At 40.2% G+C, this 18,491-nt stretch overlaps 2 protein-coding genes across 2 annotated transcripts in view; both read right to left on the bottom strand.

Annotated features, from left to right (window-relative positions):
- Window positions 1-18,491, bottom strand: part of LOC149043664 (uncharacterized) — a 203,361-nt gene that overhangs the window by 149,069 nt on the left and 35,801 nt on the right. The window lies entirely within an intron of this gene.
- The window catches only part of LOC149043665 (uncharacterized), a 191,601-nt gene that overhangs the window by 140,972 nt on the left and 32,138 nt on the right, over window positions 1-18,491 (bottom strand). The gene's annotated exons all lie outside the window — the stretch shown is intronic.

Here is an 18,491-nt window from a genome sequence, read left to right as displayed (position 1 = left end):
AGCTGGGTCCCATTTTAGTACCCATGGCCACGCCATTAGTTTGTTTGTAGTAGTTACCACCGAATGAAAAGCAATTGAGTGTGAGCACTAGTTCGGCCAGACGGAGTAGTGTTTCAGAGCTAGGTTCCTTAACAGTGCGTTGATCGAAAAAATGTTTGAGGGCCCGGAGACCTTCGTCATTGGGAATGACAGTGTAAAGAGATGTTATATCCATGGTGAAAATAAGTTTGTTTTGGTCGAGGAAACTAAAGTCACGAAAAATTTCAAGTGCGTGTTGGCTGTCCTTAATGTAAGACGGTAGAGTTTTGACGATAGGTGCCATAATTTTGTCTAAATAGCTGGAAATAAGTTCAGTGGGACAACTGCAGGCAGATACGATGGGTCGACCTGGGTTGTTAGATTTGTGGATTTTAGGTAAAAAGTAAATACACGAAGTTCTAGGAGTAGTAATGATGAGATTTTTAGCAGTGGCCGGCAATTCTTGTTTAGCTATGAGATCGTTAATCGTATTTTTGACAATGTTTTGGTTAATTAAAGTGAGATCTTTGTCGACTTTAGCATAAAAGGAGGTGTCGGAAAGTTGCCGCAAAGCTTCTTTTTGATAGAGGTCGGCCCGCCAAACAACAACTGCACCGCCTTTGTCGGCCGCCTTAATGACAATGACAATTCGTCGGTTTTTTGTGAACCATTCCAGAAAATTTACTACTTTCCGATTCAGAAAAATCAGTTCTCAGCAAAGGCTTAAATTTTGTTCCCATATCACAAAAAACCGACGAATTTTCAGTTAAGCAAGACGTTGAAAAATTCCTTCGCCGCGTTCAGTTGAAAGCCTTTTTTCATGACAAAGAGGATGATTCTAACACCTCTAACAAAGATACTTTCGAAACACTCCAGATTCGAAAGTCTAAATGGACTCCCCCAGAGGGCCAGTTCTCATCTTTAGATTTTTTCCTCAAAAAATGTCGCCACGATATCAACAAACTTAAATTCAATCGTCACACCAAATTTTCCAATCTTTCTACGGAAGAGTGGTCGGCACTAAAAAGTCTAAAAAAACGCAAAGACATTGTCATTAAGGCGGCCGACAAAGGCGGTGCAGTTGTTGTTTGGCGGGCCGACCTCTATCAAAAAGAAGCTTTGCGGCAACTTTCCGACACCTCCTTTTATGCTAAAGTCGACAAAGATCTCACTTTAATTAACCAAAACATTGTCAAAAATACGATTAACGATCTCATAGCTAAACAAGAATTGCTGGCCACTGCTAAAAATCTCATCATTACTACTCCTAGAACTTCGTGTATTTACTTTTAACCTAAAATCCACAAATCTAACAACCCAGGTCGACCCATCGTTTCTGCCTGCAGTTGTCCCACTGAACTTATTTCCAGCTATTTAGACAAAATTATGGCACCTATCGTCAAAACTCTACCGTCTTACATTAAGGACAGCCAACACGCACTTGAAATTTTTCGTGACTTTAGTTTCCTCGACCAAAACAAACTTATTTTCACCATGGATATAACATCTCTTTACACTGTCATTCCCAATGACGAAGGTCTCCGGGCCCTCAAACATTTTTTCGATCAACGCATTGTTAAGGAACCTAGCTCTGAAACACTACTCCGTCTGGCCGAACTAGTGCTCACACTCAATTGCTTTTCATTCGGTGGTAACTACTACAAACAAACTAATGGCGTGGCCATGGGTACTATAATGGGACCCAGCTACGCCAATCTTTTTGTTGGTTTTATCGAACATCAATTTTTTAGCCAATACCACGGCCCAAAACCTCAACTCTACGGCCGCTACATTGACGATTGCATCGGCGCTACCTCCTCTACCAAAGAGGAGCTCACTCAATTTATAACCGCCGTCAATTCCTTTCATCCGGCTCTTAAATATACCTGGGAAATTTCCGACAATTCTTTGGCTTTTCTAGACATCAAAATTTCAATTGAAGGCAACGGCTTATGTACTAGTGTTTACTACAAACCTACAGATTCACATAGTTACTTGTTGTATTCATCCTCACATCCATCACACGTCAAGAACTCCATACCTTTTTCACAGTTTCTCAGACTTCGTCGTTTATGTAGTGACGACTCTGATTTTTCCGAAAAATCAGAGGCAATGTGCCAGTTTTTCGATAAACGCGTCTATCCTGTTTCTGTCGTTCAAGCGGGCTACCACCGTGCCCAACAAATCGATCGACAGGCAGCACTACAAACGGCCGAGAAGGAGAACACGGATCGCATTCCATTTACTCTTACATTTCACCCTCACAACCACGCAGTTAAATCTATCATTCTTAAAAATTTTAAATTACTCCAAAACGATTCAGAGACTGGCACTATCTTTTCGCAACCCCCACTTATTTCATTCAAACGTGACAAAAACATAGGCAACTTTTTAGTCAGGAGTTCATTTCATACCAATGACCAATCTGGAACTTTTAAATGCGCTCGCTCACGATGCAAAACTTGTCCTTTCATTCATAACGTAGAGAAAATATCGGGACCCAAAAGATCCATTAAGATCATTGATCACTTTACGTGTACCTCCGCCAATGTTATTTACTGCATAACTTGCACTTATTGCAATAAGTTATACATCGGCGAGACAGGAAGACGACTGGGTGACCGATTCCGAGAACACCTTCGCGATGTGGAAATAAATGACAAGGACGCATCCAAGCCAGTCGCTAGACACTTTAATCTTCCTTATCATTCTAAACAGCATATGGCAGTTTGCGGCCTTTCCTTACATCTAGGCAGTTCGGAAAGCCGTAAAACACTAGAACAAAAATTTATATTTCAAATCGGCACCCTTAATCCCCACGGAATCAACGAGCGCTTTTCATTCAACTAATCTATTCCTGTTTTCTCGTCACAATATTCCCACCAATGGCGTAGCTCCACCTTCTACATATAAATCCACACACAACCCACAATTCCTCTAATCGCTCTGACGAAGGGCTAACGCTCGAAACGTCAGCTTTTTTACTCTTTACGGTGGCTAATTTACGTTTTCAACCCAGTTGTTAACACTAAATTACCTTTTAAGCAAATGAAGATCATCGCAGTATATACTCAACTTAAGCAGTTGAGAAATAAGGCCTGAAAAAAATTCAGGCCTGAACGGGAATCGAACCCATGACCTCTGCGAATACCGGTGCAGCGCTCTAACCAACTGAGCTATCAAGCCAACTGGGAGCTGGTCAATTGTGAGTTCGTTATATACCCGTAGATGGAGAAGGTGTGATAAGAATACATGAAAGTCATATATTTGTACTGCGGAAAATACATTTTAAGCAAATGAAGATCATCGCAGTATATACTCAACTTAAGCAGTTGAGAAATAAGGCCTGAAAAAAATTCAGGCCTGAACGGGAATCGAACCCATGACCTCTGCGAATACCGGTGCAGCGCTCTAACCAACTGAGCTATCAAGCCAACTGGGAGCTGGTCAATTGTGAGTTCGTTATATACCCGTAGATGGATCTACGGGTATATAACGATCCATAAGATCCATCTACGGGTATATAACGAACTCACAATTGACCAGCTCCCAGTTGGCTTGATAGCTCAGTTGGTTAGAGCGCTGCACCGGTATTCGCAGAGGTCATGGGTTCGATTCCCGTTCAGGCCTGAATTTTTTTCAGGCCTTATTTCTCAACTGCTTAAGTTGAGTATATACTGCGATGATCTTCATTTGCTTAAAATGTATTTTCCGCAGTACAAATATATGACTTTCATGTATTCTTATCACATCTTCTCCATCTACGGGTATATAACGAACTCACAATTGACCAGCTCCCAGTTGGCTTGATAGCTCAGTTGGTTAGAGCGCTGCACCGGTATTCGCAGAGGTCATGGGTTCGATTCCCGTTCAGGCCTGAATTTTTTTTTTTCAGGCCTTATTTCTCAACTGCTTAAGTTGAGTATATACTGCGATGATCTTCATTTGCTTAAAATGTATTTTCCGCAGTACAAATATATGACTTTCATGTATTCTTATCACACTAAATTACCTGTAAGCAAGATACAGCCATTTGAAAATGTCAAACTTTACAAAGAAATGTATGGCAATCCGGACGCTGTCCGACACGGCCTCCGGATGCCATACATTTCTTTGTAAATTTTGACGTTTTTAAATCACCAAACTTAGGAATCTTTAATAATTTAGAGACTCGTACCTAGACCTTCACGGTTTGAAATCAGGCAATAGCCCACTTTGGAAAAGAGTGATAGCCTGGGAACGAAGTCGCGCCGCAAGCGGTTATGGGATTATTTGGGGGGACGCAGATCGAAACAAACAAGAGGAATTTAACATGGTTTAAATAACTTTGAAGTAGATGGGCACTCCCTTTAAAGTAGGCAGGTACCCTTGAAAATTGAGGCCTCTAATGCAATTTTTGTACCACGGCCTTCATTTTTGTTGACTTCATTCGTTAAACTCCATAGCTCAAATTCCACATGAGAACAAAAGTATTTGTTTAAGTCCACGAAATACCTTGGATCGGAAACTAGTTCTTCAGCTTTAATTTCCTTGCTTTGAATCTGAGAACAAATAGAGAATGCTGAGCAAAGAAAAACTTTTATGTAAGAAAGCATAATGAAGTTTTTTACTCAATTTGCTGCCACCAGGCTGCACTGAGAGAAATCCAAATGCAGTCAAGCCTTTTGTAGGGTTTCTCAACTCACTTTCATTAAAATCCAATTTGTCGTCAAGTAAACCATTTAACGCTACCAACCCGAGGCAATTCAATTCCGGTTTGTAAAAGTTGGTCAAGTTTTCGTTTGTTTCTGATAGTCCCTTCTTTTTTCTATAATTTCTCAAAACACATTCGACCATATCCAAGTACAGTTGAGCTCTGTTTTCGGGGAGTGTGCCCTCAAACTCTTCGCATAAAAGGCAAAGAAGTGCTGTGTTTACAGGATTTGCTGCCATTTCTTTCAGGTTTTTATCTCGCGACATCCGTCTTGAGAGCTTGATGGCTAAATCCGGCCTTTCTTTGAAGTACTTGCTGATAAATCCTTTCACATGGTCTACAGTAAATCCTTCGATCTGAAGCATCGTGTCACAGCATTTTCTCACCTCTTTTCCAGCTTCGTGTCTTGCTGTTGCAACTATGTGGCACCTGGGGAGCACTCTTCCTTGGATTAATTCGGAAAAAATCGACAATTTACTGGATGCTAATTCATCCAATCCATCCAATATCAATAAAATGCTGGACTGATTTTCACGAATAAACTGAAAGAATAGTTGTTTCACTTCTTCATCGATGTCTTGGGGGAGCAGCTGATCATCAATGGCTTCCCAAACGTCAGAATGGATATCTCAACATTTCAGCAACAATACCACTTTAAATGCTGTTGAGCCGCAGCCCTGAGGCTCTCGCTGTTTTGTGGCCCAGTCGTAAGCGTACTTTTTACAATAGGTGGTTTTTCCAATACCAGGTTCTCCTTCAATCAACACTGTTCTCGGCGCTGAACACTCTTCATACGGGTCTAGTATTGACGACATGTCAACAAATACGTCAGTGATTTCTACTCTCGTTTTCTTTCTTCTGACCACGTTGAGCCTTGTAAAAATATTGCCAAGAAAAAACTGAAACTCTTCACACCATGGAAATGGTGAGAGCCACCCCTCGCGAGTCTTGTACAGCTGGCGAATTCCATTGATAAGCTCAGTTGGATCAAAAATACCTAACAGCAGTAAAATGAATAGGAAATCTAATGAATGCAGCATTGCGAGCAAGAATCTCATATCAGTAATCATATGCTCGCAACATGCAGGAAGTTTATCTCCATGGACATGATTAATCGAGCTAGCTTGCCACAAGTCTACTGTATCTAAGCGTTAGAGTGTCCGAAGTACTGAACGGAAGGTGGCAGGTTTGAGTCGCAACTGAATAAAAGTCGTACGCGCTCATTAACTATCTATTTCCATTAAATTTCAAAATCATGATGTTGCATTTCTAGTGTTCTTATTGATTCTCTCAGTTTCGGTTATCATCTAATATACAACCTTATATGGAAATGATTTGTTTAAGTGTCGCTCAGCTAAATCTACTTTTGGCCGGAAGCAATCACTTCTTTTAGTACATTGGAAATTAACTAAAGCAAATGCTAGTCAACGTCATATCGGTAACAAAGAGTAAAAGTCAAAAAGTTTAATATAACCTGATTGAATGGAACTTAAATTTGAAGTTTAACAAACAACACTAACTTCATGTCAACGCTTTATGGTCAAGAAAAGGTATAACGTTGCCACAACAGAAAGAACAGCTGGTTACCTTAAAAATTTCATCATAGGAATTACAGAATTTGTGTTGAAATATCTACGCTCTGACAGGATCTTTCATTACAAAAACTCAACTTCGACTGCGGAAAAGAAGGAGTATAAAATAAATTTATTGAAGCTGTAAAGAAAATTTAGCTGTTGTATATGTGTGATTTTACATAGTGGAGCATAGATTTCGCAAACGGACGGTAAAAGTCTAGTATGGGTTATATAAAACCGCACGATCACAACATATTTACCTGTCCTGGAATGAAAAAGGAAGACCAAGAATAACGAGTGCTGAAAGAGTCCAATATATAGAGGAAACAAGAAAAGAAAGTGTTTCTGGATCAAAATCTAGTGTTCCGTCCCCCCTAGGTCTGAATCGTCAGCCCTTTCTTCTCCGAATTTTCTGTTTATTCTGCTGTTATGTAGCAGTCTTCGAGGACTATTTTCTCTTAAGATGTCTTTTCAATTAAGATTCTAATTCTGTCAGTAAGTTCATTTGAATTTTCATATTACCAATCTTGCTTTAGTTATGACCAACCTTGACCGCAAGAGTCAGAAATTCAAGGTAGAAAATGATTCCTACTTAGTATGTGAACTCCGTTCTGCATAGCTTAACGTGATTCACTCGTTAAGAATAAAAGGATGACGAAGGTAAGAGATTGATAGCTCAGTAAGCGTCACCTTTTTAAGCGGTGACCCACACTTTCCTTGAGAGATCTGAGCTAGTTCCCATTATAGTAACTTGTGTAGAAAAAGGAGAGAATGAAAAAATAGTTAACAGAACGAGTGTTAGATATAACCTCTAACAATATCGTTTGCGCACTTTTAAGGAACAGCCTTACTTGCCTGTATGGAAATAACACTTCTGAGTTCTTTCGGTGTAACTTCCCCCCCGACCTTTTTACTTACTTTGCATAATACTATGGTTTTTTTCAAACTGAATGCAAAGAAAGTATAATTGTGAGCACTGACATAATTTATTCATTTAAGATATATCTTGAATGGTGTAAACCACTGAACAAATTTCTAACAAAATAGGTAGAAATCGTATTTGCAGAACCCAACAGAATTTACTCCTACTTTAAAAAAACAGAAAATGCAAAATGACTTTAACAAACAAAATCAGTAACTTGAAGCTGCAATAAATTTACGAGGAAGAGTAAATCAATGCATCGTCATCTGTGTTGGGGAATTAGTTATTACTTTTTCGCAAGTCTTTATAACAACACCATCATAGCCTGTGTTTGTTGTTATTGTTGTTGTAAAAAAGCCATTTTCGTTTTCAACTTCTCTTGTTTTCAAAGTGAGCTCCTCTTCACGGATCTTAAGCTCCTTTTCTGACTTTTCTAGTTTCTTGCTCAGAAATTTCTTCTAACAGTACGCCGAGCTTTGTTGGTTTGGGAGATGCACCACTGCTTTTGCCTTTTCTCTACTTTGCTATCAAAATCTTCAGAGTAGCAAGTCAAATCTCTCTCTCACCGTCCATTGATTTACTTTGAATTTGACTGCAGTTACACTGTTGAAGTTTTCGGAAATTGTGTCCAAATTCTTCCTCTCTCATTGCTTCCTTTCCTGAACTTGTAAAGCTCTTGTACCAAAATTTTTTTTGCACAAAAAAACGTCGTGCGCTGTTGTCCTTTAAATTGGCCTGTTGTAAAAATCAGCACCCATCAGCTTAGTGCCGGAAAAGCAAACTGAAGAACTCAACTGACTCAAAAAGAATAAAACGAACGAAAATGATAAAAAAAAATACTTACGATTGCCACTTGGCAGTGTTGGCGGCGGAACCTAAAGCTGTCCTGGTTTTGAAATCTTTTTTCACAGATAAATTTTGACCAAATTTCGTTCAGCTATGATTTATCAACTGGTAAAGAGACGTAATTAATTTAATCACAAGAAAAAAATTCAAATAATTAAGAACTCAAACAAAATATTTTGGCAAATCTGACGTATTCGCCACTACGGGAACGTAGCGATTTTGCCGTAACAGATGGCAAGATTATGGCGTGAATTCCCGCCTTAGACAAGCGCAGTCCGATGGGTTTTAAGTGTACACTTCCGGTCGCCGTGGTGGAGCCTACATCTTGAAGTCCCTAAAATCAGCCGAGAAGCTACTGCACGCACACGAAGTGGTAACAACAACTAGCTTTGTCATGTATTACTGCTACGGTGTTGGCAAAGGTAAGTCTATAGTCAGAGGGGCCCCTCAGATGAACTCTGGTTACGAGGGGGAATATTAAGTGGAGGGATGCCGGGGTGTAGGAGCTATGGGGAGTCCAGGAGGGGAGGGGGGATTTAAAAACATTCCATAAAAATAGCAAATTAAATATACTCTTTATTTTGATTTTTAAAAGACAAATGTGTCGAAAACATGAAAAAGCCGTACTATACTTCCTTATTTTAAAAGTTACGGTTTATTCACTTGATTTTACGATTTTACTACAACGCTTCGGTTAACTCCCACACACAACTCTCGGCTTATTCTAAAGAAACACACACCCAACTTTCCGTTGTAAGCACGTGGAACAGTGCCATATATGGCGCTATAAAACACGTGTCGCATACATGTTTGTTTGGTTATGTATAGATAAACAAAATCACTCGTAAATGTCAATCAAATTAAGAATAACTAGCGTATCGAACAGTTTCCAACACAGGTGTGTAATTCACTTACGCACCTAATTTTTTTTCTTCGCAAAAATTAGAAAACATGGCATGGAATAAAAAAATAATACCACTACAGATCTTCAATAGCTAAAATGTGGTGGCTAGCCCGATAAAAGGAGGGGTTTAGATGTGGTTTTTAATACCCTTTTTCAGATATGATCCAAAAGTCAATACTTGCAGCAGATGCCTATCGCACAGACTTATTGACTAACTGACTGACTGGCTAACTAAGAGACCAAATTAATTCATGAATGACTGAATGAATGAATGTCTCTTCAATGCCCCCTTGATTTGTCACAGAGAATGTGAAAATGAAAGACTAAAAGTATTTTTTCAAGATTCCCAGACTGCAATGTTCCAGCCAAGGATCACATATGATGGAATTCCTTTTGTTATCACCAGAAAGCGTGTGTATGATTGTCATCAGGGCAATGACAGGCATGCATCTGATAAGCAGCGGAGAAAAAATGCTAAGGTGACAAACCTTAGCATTACACTATCGTAATGTTTGAAGATATGTTAATCCATGAGCCTGTAGAAGCCAGTTTTCTGTGACCTTTGCCTCCGTGAGGCGAAAAAGTAAATAGTTAAAAAAAAAAAGAATAGGACCAAAGCTGGGAAAATAGTTGTGCAGAATGTGTTTGTTTATACAAATATAATGAAATAAAAGACACAGAAGACTCACATTTCTGCTTTCCAATGAGCAATAACCACCATATTTTCTACCAAATGGTGATTGCATGGCAGAATTGCTTTCTTTCGCTGATTTCAAAATTCCTACCTGCTAGAGGTACAAGACGAAATAAACAAAAAAGAAAACGTAAATTTATTCATGAAAATAATTCCAAGGAGTGTACGACTCGTTTGGAGTGCAGAAAAGTAATGTTTGGAGCAAACCATAGTAAATATTGGGCAAAGTCGACTAAATATGCAAGCTGTACCTCCAGCCAGTAGTAAAAAACGTTTTCACAATCACGTATTGGAAGAACCGTAGCCGTAAAAATTAGGCAAACACGACTGATGTTGTGTAGTGCCGCCATGGACGAAGGTAAACGAGAGGTGCGTATTATTTCATCAGTCAGTTATTCTTTTTTTTAAATATCATCCAGAACCGTATCATTTGGCAAGCAGTAGTTCCATTTCTGCTGCTTACATTATTATTGCTTGGGTATAATCAGGAAATTATGTGAACAACTGAGCACCTACCCCTCCAACGACCGAACAAAAGTCAACTGATGACAAGTTATGGTCAACGTTCTCTTAGGGGAAGGGGCAGGTAAGTATTTGCTCAGATACTGGCATCTAACTACATGTGGTTACCCCTCCAAAACTTTGGATGCAAAAAGCCCACCTCGTTTTTCCGCAAACGTGCCTTCTTTAAAGAAGTTAATAGGGTATGAAATTTACGAATTGCCTTGAAATTTGGTCAGAAGACTCCCAAGATAACAATCTATAAAAAAAACTGTGTGAGGGAACTCCGTTTTTCGAAATTGGTAAAATTTTGGTAAGCAAACTAGACAGAAAAATTGCAAAGCAAAAAAATGCAATATCAAAAAAAAACCCGCACGATTTTGAAGAGCAACCCCTCAAGATTGGAATTGTGCAGAAATTTAATTGTGCGGTCTGTGTTGATACCCGATTTTCTCAAAGAAACATCGTCTGATTGGAATTTTTGCACCTCAGTCGGTTTACGATTAGATCAAGCTAAAAGGAATGTTTTTTTCTTGATAGCGCATTTCGTAACTTTGCCACTGATACAAGTAGTTTATGGTGGTTACGCTGTAACTAGGCGTTAACAGTATCCTTTTTTCGCGAAGGACAACCGTGAAAGTCGACCTTATTCTTAAATATGAAGCCGATCGGTGACACTGAGCATACTCAAAGGTGTTAGCTTGCAAAAACAACAGGCGCGATCGGTAATAAGCAAAGATGGTGTAGATTATGTTGCATTAAATAATCTCTTTTCGGGCATAATCTTAAGGAAATATAACCCGGACATATAAACCCGTTTAAAAAATAAATCAATTGGAGAGCCTTGTCAGCAAGCGGTAATCGTCCAACAATACTTTCCAGCGTTGTAAACAGTGGACGGCTCATTTTATTACCAACGTACTTGCGTATACACTATTCTATAATAGATCACACATGAGCTACCTACCATAAAGATGCCCGGCTACATTTCCAAAATGGCTACCAAAACAATGAAGGAAAAGTGCCGATACTGCAAACGTTTTCTATATTGCTCACCTTGTTGTGACACATGTCTACTTAACCGCGCATTGCATGAACGAGCGAATTATTGCTCTTCAAATTCCTTGATTTGTCCGAACTTTTAAATCGATCTACAGGAAATTTCTAACGGCTTTTGAAGCTTTGTTTCCAGACGATGCAGTTGGGAGTGGGAGTTACTACATGTGATATTGCATTTTTTTCTTTTTTTTTTCAGTATTTCTCAGACCATAAGTTTTTTTAAAAACTACGAGTGTTTATCGTAATTGATTATAATATCGTAATAATTTTAGGCGGATACAGGGCCCCTCTGGGCAACAGCCTCGCAGCTGTGGCCATCCTGTTTTAAATAAAGTTCACTCATTCGCTCATATATCACGGGCGACGAGCCGGGAAAGAAAAATAGTCCAAAATGTGAGTGGTCAGCGGAGAAACAAGTTTTAACTATTTATATGGAGACAAATCATTTGCAGTTGCAGAATAGAATCGTGTTGTAAAACCAAAATGTCACCAAGTTATACTTCGCTAATTAAAAAAGTTAGGGAATTTTCCAAACGCTTTGACTGTAATTTTTTTTCACCGCTATATTAACCAACAGAGGCATCGGGAAAAGAAATCGGTGACACCGGGAGAGGAATCAAGAAGAATGATATTTACGTTTGCTAATTTGTTGTGTGACGATAAAAAAGTATCTTGACTTCCAGTTATTCAAGGTGTTAATGACAGTTGGCTTGCTTTTCACTTGAATTTTGCAATCTAGATTGTTTTTTCCCGGAAAATGAAAAGCTACGCAACTCTACTCTCGATTTTATATTTTTGAGTTTTTAATAAGTTTGTATCCACCCATCGTTTATTAAAGCAATTAAGGATATATGTAAAGTTAACACTTTTGAAAAATTGCTGAACTTCTTATTAAGCGAGGTATCCTGTCAACAGAGAAAAATGTTTTTCGTCTTTTCATGACCGTGGGACAAAGAGGAAAATCTGAGTCCCCACACGGAATCGAATTTCAAACCTGCGGAATCCGCGCTCCGATGCTCTACCTCTGAGCCACAGAGACTCTATGGTGAGCAAAGTCTATTGCGAAGTTCATATGACACGCGTCCTCCACACAGCTGGGATCAGCGATGTCAATAACGTCATGTTTGTAAATAGATTAAGAGAGATGGTAAAGTTTTGAGCGCGGTAAAGAAATAGAGAAAGATTTTCTCTTTGTCCCACGTTTGTGACAAGACGAAAACATCTTTCTCCATTTCTTTACCGAGCTTAAAACTTACCATCTCTCTTATTCTAAGGGCGCGCGTAGATAGTGCAGCGAACGAGTGAGATGAGAAATTCCATATCTGAAAGCAACCATGTATTATTCTGTTTATCATTTAAACACAACAGCCCTTTACTGACAAGAAAAGCCGACTTTAATAATGAATGAAAATAAAAGGATCAGCAATCTCCGAATAAAAATCGTAAAATGAACGACAAAAAACGATGAAAAATGCTGCGGTAAAACCGCGTATGACGACTACAACTGAACAACAAGAGAATTCTACATACAAGCATGCAAGGTTAGAGCGAATCTTAGAAAATCAAATGGAACAGAAAAGCACTTATTGGAGAACTAATTGTTCTAACTTAGATGGCAAAATATGAAATAGAAACTATAACTGGAGCAACACAAACGAACGAAACGTGAGAATAAAACTAAATAAAATATAGCCCAACAACAAGAGCAGTAAAAGGAACAGAGGTTGGTTTGCAATAAACTGATTGAAATTATGACGAACTGTGCGAAAATTGTGCAAACAAAAACGAATGAAGCGAGCACGTTTTTGAACAAAGGTGCGTGTCCAATTACAATAACATCAGATGAAAATAAATGAGAAATGCAAGTAAACAAAAGAGCGAATGTCCCTGATTCCTAACCACGGAAAAGCAAATGCAAAAGCGGGCTAAAAACAAATTACAATTAAACTATTTAAAGCAGTAAAACAAAGTAATAACTAAGCGAAAATGCGGGGTTTACGCGCCAGAGAGAAATTATGAAAAATTAGAAATTATTTGGAGTCAGGTCAGGTACATCTTTTGCCTGCTACTGGTACCCTGTAACCCAGTACTACCTGCCGCAGAACCACCACTGCCTTGTGGTTGCTTTCGGGAGAAGCGAAGGCTATGAGAGTAAACCCTGACAGCAAATCCGGTGTGAAGCCCCGTAGGCGGCTGGTGGAACAATGTGAAACCTTCCGGCAACTCCTGCAGCTGCGCTGGCACCAACCGTATCGGCTCGTCCTTTCCGTCGGACCCCACCAGCAACGCCGAGAGGGAGATCCTGGCGACTGGGCACACCAGGATTTCCATATCTTCCGCCCAGGCCTGCACCTGGAGAGGTCACTCCAGCTTCGCTGACCAGCAAAGGCATAACACGGAGAGCAGCAGTCTACCGGTTATAAGTCCAGGCTCGTTTGGCGTAGAGCCGGGCGCCAGGGTTGCTCTCGACAGTGGGAGGGGTCTTCGAGCCCCATTGGGTAGCTAACGCCCGCCTCAAGACGGGCAGCCCCCGGAAAATTGAGTTGCTACCCCGCCACAACCTGCTTGCTCCATTGGGTGCTTGGAGCTTAGGCAAAACCGACAGGCAGGTTGTAAAGCCCCCGCACCAGGCAAACAACAAAGAAACAAGAAATCACCAGCCTTACAGCTTGCTACTTGGAACGTCAGAACAATGTATCCTGGCCTCTCAGACGACCTCCAGCAAATCCATGATACCAGGAAAACCGCCATCATCGACCGTGAGCTGTCCAAACTCAAGGTCGACATCGCCGCCCTTGAGGAGACACGCCTCCCCGCAAGTGGCAGTCTCAAGGAGAAGGACTACACCTTCTTCTGGCAGGGACTCGAGCCAGAAGAGCGCCGCCTCTACGGGGTCGGCTTCGCAGTGCGCAACACCCTCCTGTCTTCAATGGAGCCTCCCTCTCAGGGTACCGCAAGGATCCTCTCTCTCCGCCTCTCGACCCCCTCTGGACCAGCAAACATCTTCAGCGTCTACGCCCCCACACTCTGCGCTACAGCCGAGGCTAAGGATGCATTCTATGAGGAGCCCCCATTCCACCAACCCCCACAAATGACTTTACCAGCGCAAAATGCCAGCGGGTCTGCGGCTCTCGCATTGGGCTTCACAGCCACAGCCGGCGGTGCAGCTAGACATGATTTTACTTCTTAGGTGCAGATTTCTATTGTCTTCCGAGACAGACGGTTGCCAACAACGCGCTAGAGAAGAAGATAAGCGACTAAAAGCGATTCGGTAATTAACAAGGTCAAGCACATGTACTGAATGTAGCAAACAGTATAAACAATCCTACCCTACCAGGAGCAAGTTCTCTAGCTCTTTAGCCTTCTCTCAAGCGAACAGTTCAGTAGGGCAGCACAAACTCAAAAGCATCGCTTCAAAAAAATTAATAACAGCACTCTTTCAAGATTCACCTAAACAATAAGTAACTTTTTTTTCTCTTTAAGCTGCAGACGGGTTTCCGTTAAAGTTGCTTCCAAACAACATCGCGTGATTGCTTTCATATCACCTCTCGCTACAGGTCACGCATCTTAAGATTGAAAAACAAGACACGCACGGCAGATTTTCCGCAGTTTCTGCATTGCAGTTAAAGACTTTCCGTTTTCGCCTGGTGATCTCTTTATTTTGCACCTTTCCTCTGGCAAAGAAAGATAATGTTTTCCCTTCTATAGTAGTAACATAATCCTTCGTGGTTTTTTTTTGCATATTTGGGTGTATCAGCCAAAACTACGAATGATGCGTTCGTCTTCTTATATTTTCAAAGTTTTTAGTGGCAGGAATCCGCCTCTCCCACCCACTACCCCTTTGAAACTCTAACCTTCCACGCTCGTAGTTGCGACTTAATCCCAATCAAAACTTTCCTCCTTCTTATGACTAATTGTTGGAATCTGATCAGTAGAGCTAAACTGTAAACCAAGCCTTTGAGTCTGTTCCTTTGACGTCTCCATGGTCGACTCGTCCAAAGACTGGGCCAGAGGGACTGGCATAGATGGACCTGATCAGAATATTGTACGCAATTAACACATGAAGAGAGATTCGGATAATCTTGCGAGGATTAAACAAAGAAACTCTGCACCTAATTTTCAATTACGAGATGGTTGTATTGAAATGTATTCAGCTGAAGCTACAAAGGAAAAGCATAAAATTTACCAGATAAATACTTTATAAAGCTATACTGAAGAATTATTGACCGTATTCCAATGACTTGCAATTTATCTGTATCAAACTCAATAGTAATAAATCTGAATATAATCTTGAGTCAAACGCTCAGAAAGACTCGCCTCATGCTGTTAGCGGTCGCTCATTATTTATCGCCTATGGGGGGGGGGGTTGGTTACGCCATGATAAAATTTATGATTCCCCCTCATTGACAGTGAATTGGTGGTCCATCTTCTATAGTACTCCCTTACACTCTGTTAGAGACGACTGATCACCCTCCCTTCCTTAAAACCATGTGACCCTCCCCCCCCCCCCGCACCATCAAAGAAAAAAAGGATCCCCCGGTGGTAAATAAAATGTTTGGTCTCTAAAACTCTTTTCATGACTGTGGGAGCAAGATGGGTTGACATTCACTCTGACACCTAAGTTTGTTATCCATTCGCCGAATTTATTTAAAAAATTCTTTCCTACATTCCTACATACCCTAATTTAATACACTGTTCTCTTTATTAACCTGTAGAACTGGTTTCTTTCGTCTTTCACCACAGGTATTTTCGCATTATCTCGACCAAATCCGTACGGAAAGTGAGGGAGCATAGCAGCGTTGCTTTAGCAGCAGTCAATTTCCTGTCCTTCCCAATCCCACTATTATGGCTTTGTTCAGGAAACATTAAGATTTTGCGATGTTTCGTTTCCTTTACATGTTTTTGCTGTTAGAAATTAAAAACCCAGCGAAAAAAAAGACACTTACTGAGTTGTGCTCCAAATCGTTAACTGTGAATACTAGCCGTTGTTTAGATCACTCCACTAACTAACAGTCGTCCACCTGGTCCTCACTGTGAGATAACGATAACCACTGCATAAATCTCCATCCGATGGATGGTGCAGTATTCTTTGTTAACACATCCGCTGGATAGCGATGTATTCATTGGATAGCGTTATCCGCCCTTTGAACAACTGGGTCCTGTTCTATTTTAGAATCTTTTAATTTTTTTAAAGTATTTTTAAATAACTTCGAGGATGTCGGTTTACGTTTCAAATCCGTTGTCTTTATTTCTGATGAAAGTGAAAAGACTTTATCAGCTCTATCTTTCAGAGAGTTCCTTATAAAATTTGTTCAAACGATTTGGTTACAATCTGTTGACCAAGCTCTAACTGCCAGTCTCTTTAGCAAAGAATCTATAATTGGTACATGGGAAACCGACAATCATCCCTTCATTTCTGGGGCTATGCGTCCTCGCCTGCCGAATGGCACATCTACTAACTCGTAATTAGGCCCCAGACCTGTGTGGAAACAAGCAGCCGCTGGCAATACATTACCCTTTAAGAGTTATCCACAGCACACTTTGTTTACCTCGCCCCTGTTGTGTCCCCACCCATCCCCTTTCCCCGCACACCTCCCCTTTAGGAACCTCCCAGTGGTCAAATTTCATTTAATGGCTGTGCAGATCGAAACAGAAATAAAAAACAATGCCTATAAACTTTTTTTTGCTTTGGTTTATATTGAAAGAGAGGTGCTCGAGGCATATAAAGAATGGAAAAAATATTGCTGCTCGTGGATGATACATGCTTATGATATTCCTTTCATAACAAAACTCTAAAAACAATGGCGTTTCAGCATTCGGAATCTGGATGATATGCACACGATTTGAGGTATATATTTGTCGTTACGTCGAGTAGTCCTCCATGAAGGTTGATCAATTTTTTTTTTAAAGATGACTACTAGAAGTGAGATTTCTCAACGGGATATTGCTCATAAGATAACATTCTTTCAAAGCCTTGAATGTTTCATTTTTCTGAAACATTTATTGTTGAGAATATTAGATGTAAACATCGCCAAATTATGCAATATCTGATTTTGAGCTTCGTTCGCGAATTTCCTCCATAAAAAGTAGAGGCAGGCCCGCAGAGATTTTTACATATTTAATAACTAGAATATTATAACCAGCTAGGTGGATAGTTTCAGTTGCAGAATCGGTGCACTTTTGGAGAAATTCAGATAAACGTTTTCTCTGTTTTACCCGACAACAAAAATGACCGAAACTGTGCCGAGATGAATAATCTATTGGTGTGTTCACATTCACTCCTAGGGAAAATTGAATGAATCAATGTAGAGACGAATGAGTGCCAATTTGTAATGTTTTATTTAGCTCGAGATAGAGAAATAAAAATTTAATTTTTTTTGCGACGTTTTTGTGTGAAAACGAGGCCCTAGGCCTCGAACAAGCAGCTGTTGTTACCATGGCAACAAGAGTGCTGCGACCTATATAAAGGGTATTTTTGTGCATCCACCCTGAGCGCCTAACTGCATGCAAAATTTGAAGGGGGGTTGAAAATTTTCATTCCCCAAGATGTTTTATTCTTACAGAGATTTGTTCTTAATTCGGCTGTTTCGTCCTGGTTAGCAGCTAAACCTCGTCGCAAGCGCCCTCCAAAGGTTTTCAACACAGCACCACAACCAGGTCAAGGATCTGCAAATGAGGATGTTCCAGTGATAATTGTACATAATGTTGGTGTACAGGCAACTGGTGATGACGCCCAGTTATTCTATTCTGTTGAGGAAGAGGTAGAGGAAATCTCCAAAGCCTTGGAGCTGCCAGATTTGGATGCCGAAGATTCTGATTGTGGCTCTGACTTTGAGTTTTCATAAACTACAAAAAGTGTCAGTTTCGCACTTTATCACTTTATAAGCTGAAGTTAAAGGCCCATTTCCAACCTTGAGCCAACGCGTTCGTTTGTTTTCGTTTTGAACCACCGCTTTTGTTTAAATAGCGCCTCTGATTGGTCAGTTATTTTTACCTTGTCAGGTCTCAAAATACCTTCTGCCTTTTCTCCGATGAATTTGAAGAGCTTATCAAAATAATTCTGTTTAAAACAGTTCTATAAGTTTTAATCTGGTATGGAATTGGATGAATCTGAAATGAAAATGTTGATCCACCACGTTTTCATTCATTCATCAATTTTTTTTAATTGAAGTTTGCCATCCTTGTTAAATAGGACCAAGGGTCAGTTGAAGTTTCCTGCCCGTGGAGAGGAACTTGCGCTCGAAATTCAAAATACTGTAAGGAAACAGTGAAATAACGAA

The sequence above is a fragment of the Pocillopora damicornis genome, chromosome 6 (genome assembly GCF_964200805.1).
Source record: "Pocillopora damicornis chromosome 6, jaPocDami1.2, whole genome shotgun sequence".
Taxonomy (NCBI): Eukaryota; Metazoa; Cnidaria; class Anthozoa; order Scleractinia; family Pocilloporidae; genus Pocillopora; species Pocillopora damicornis.
This window is presented reverse-complemented; position numbering and strand designations above follow the sequence as displayed.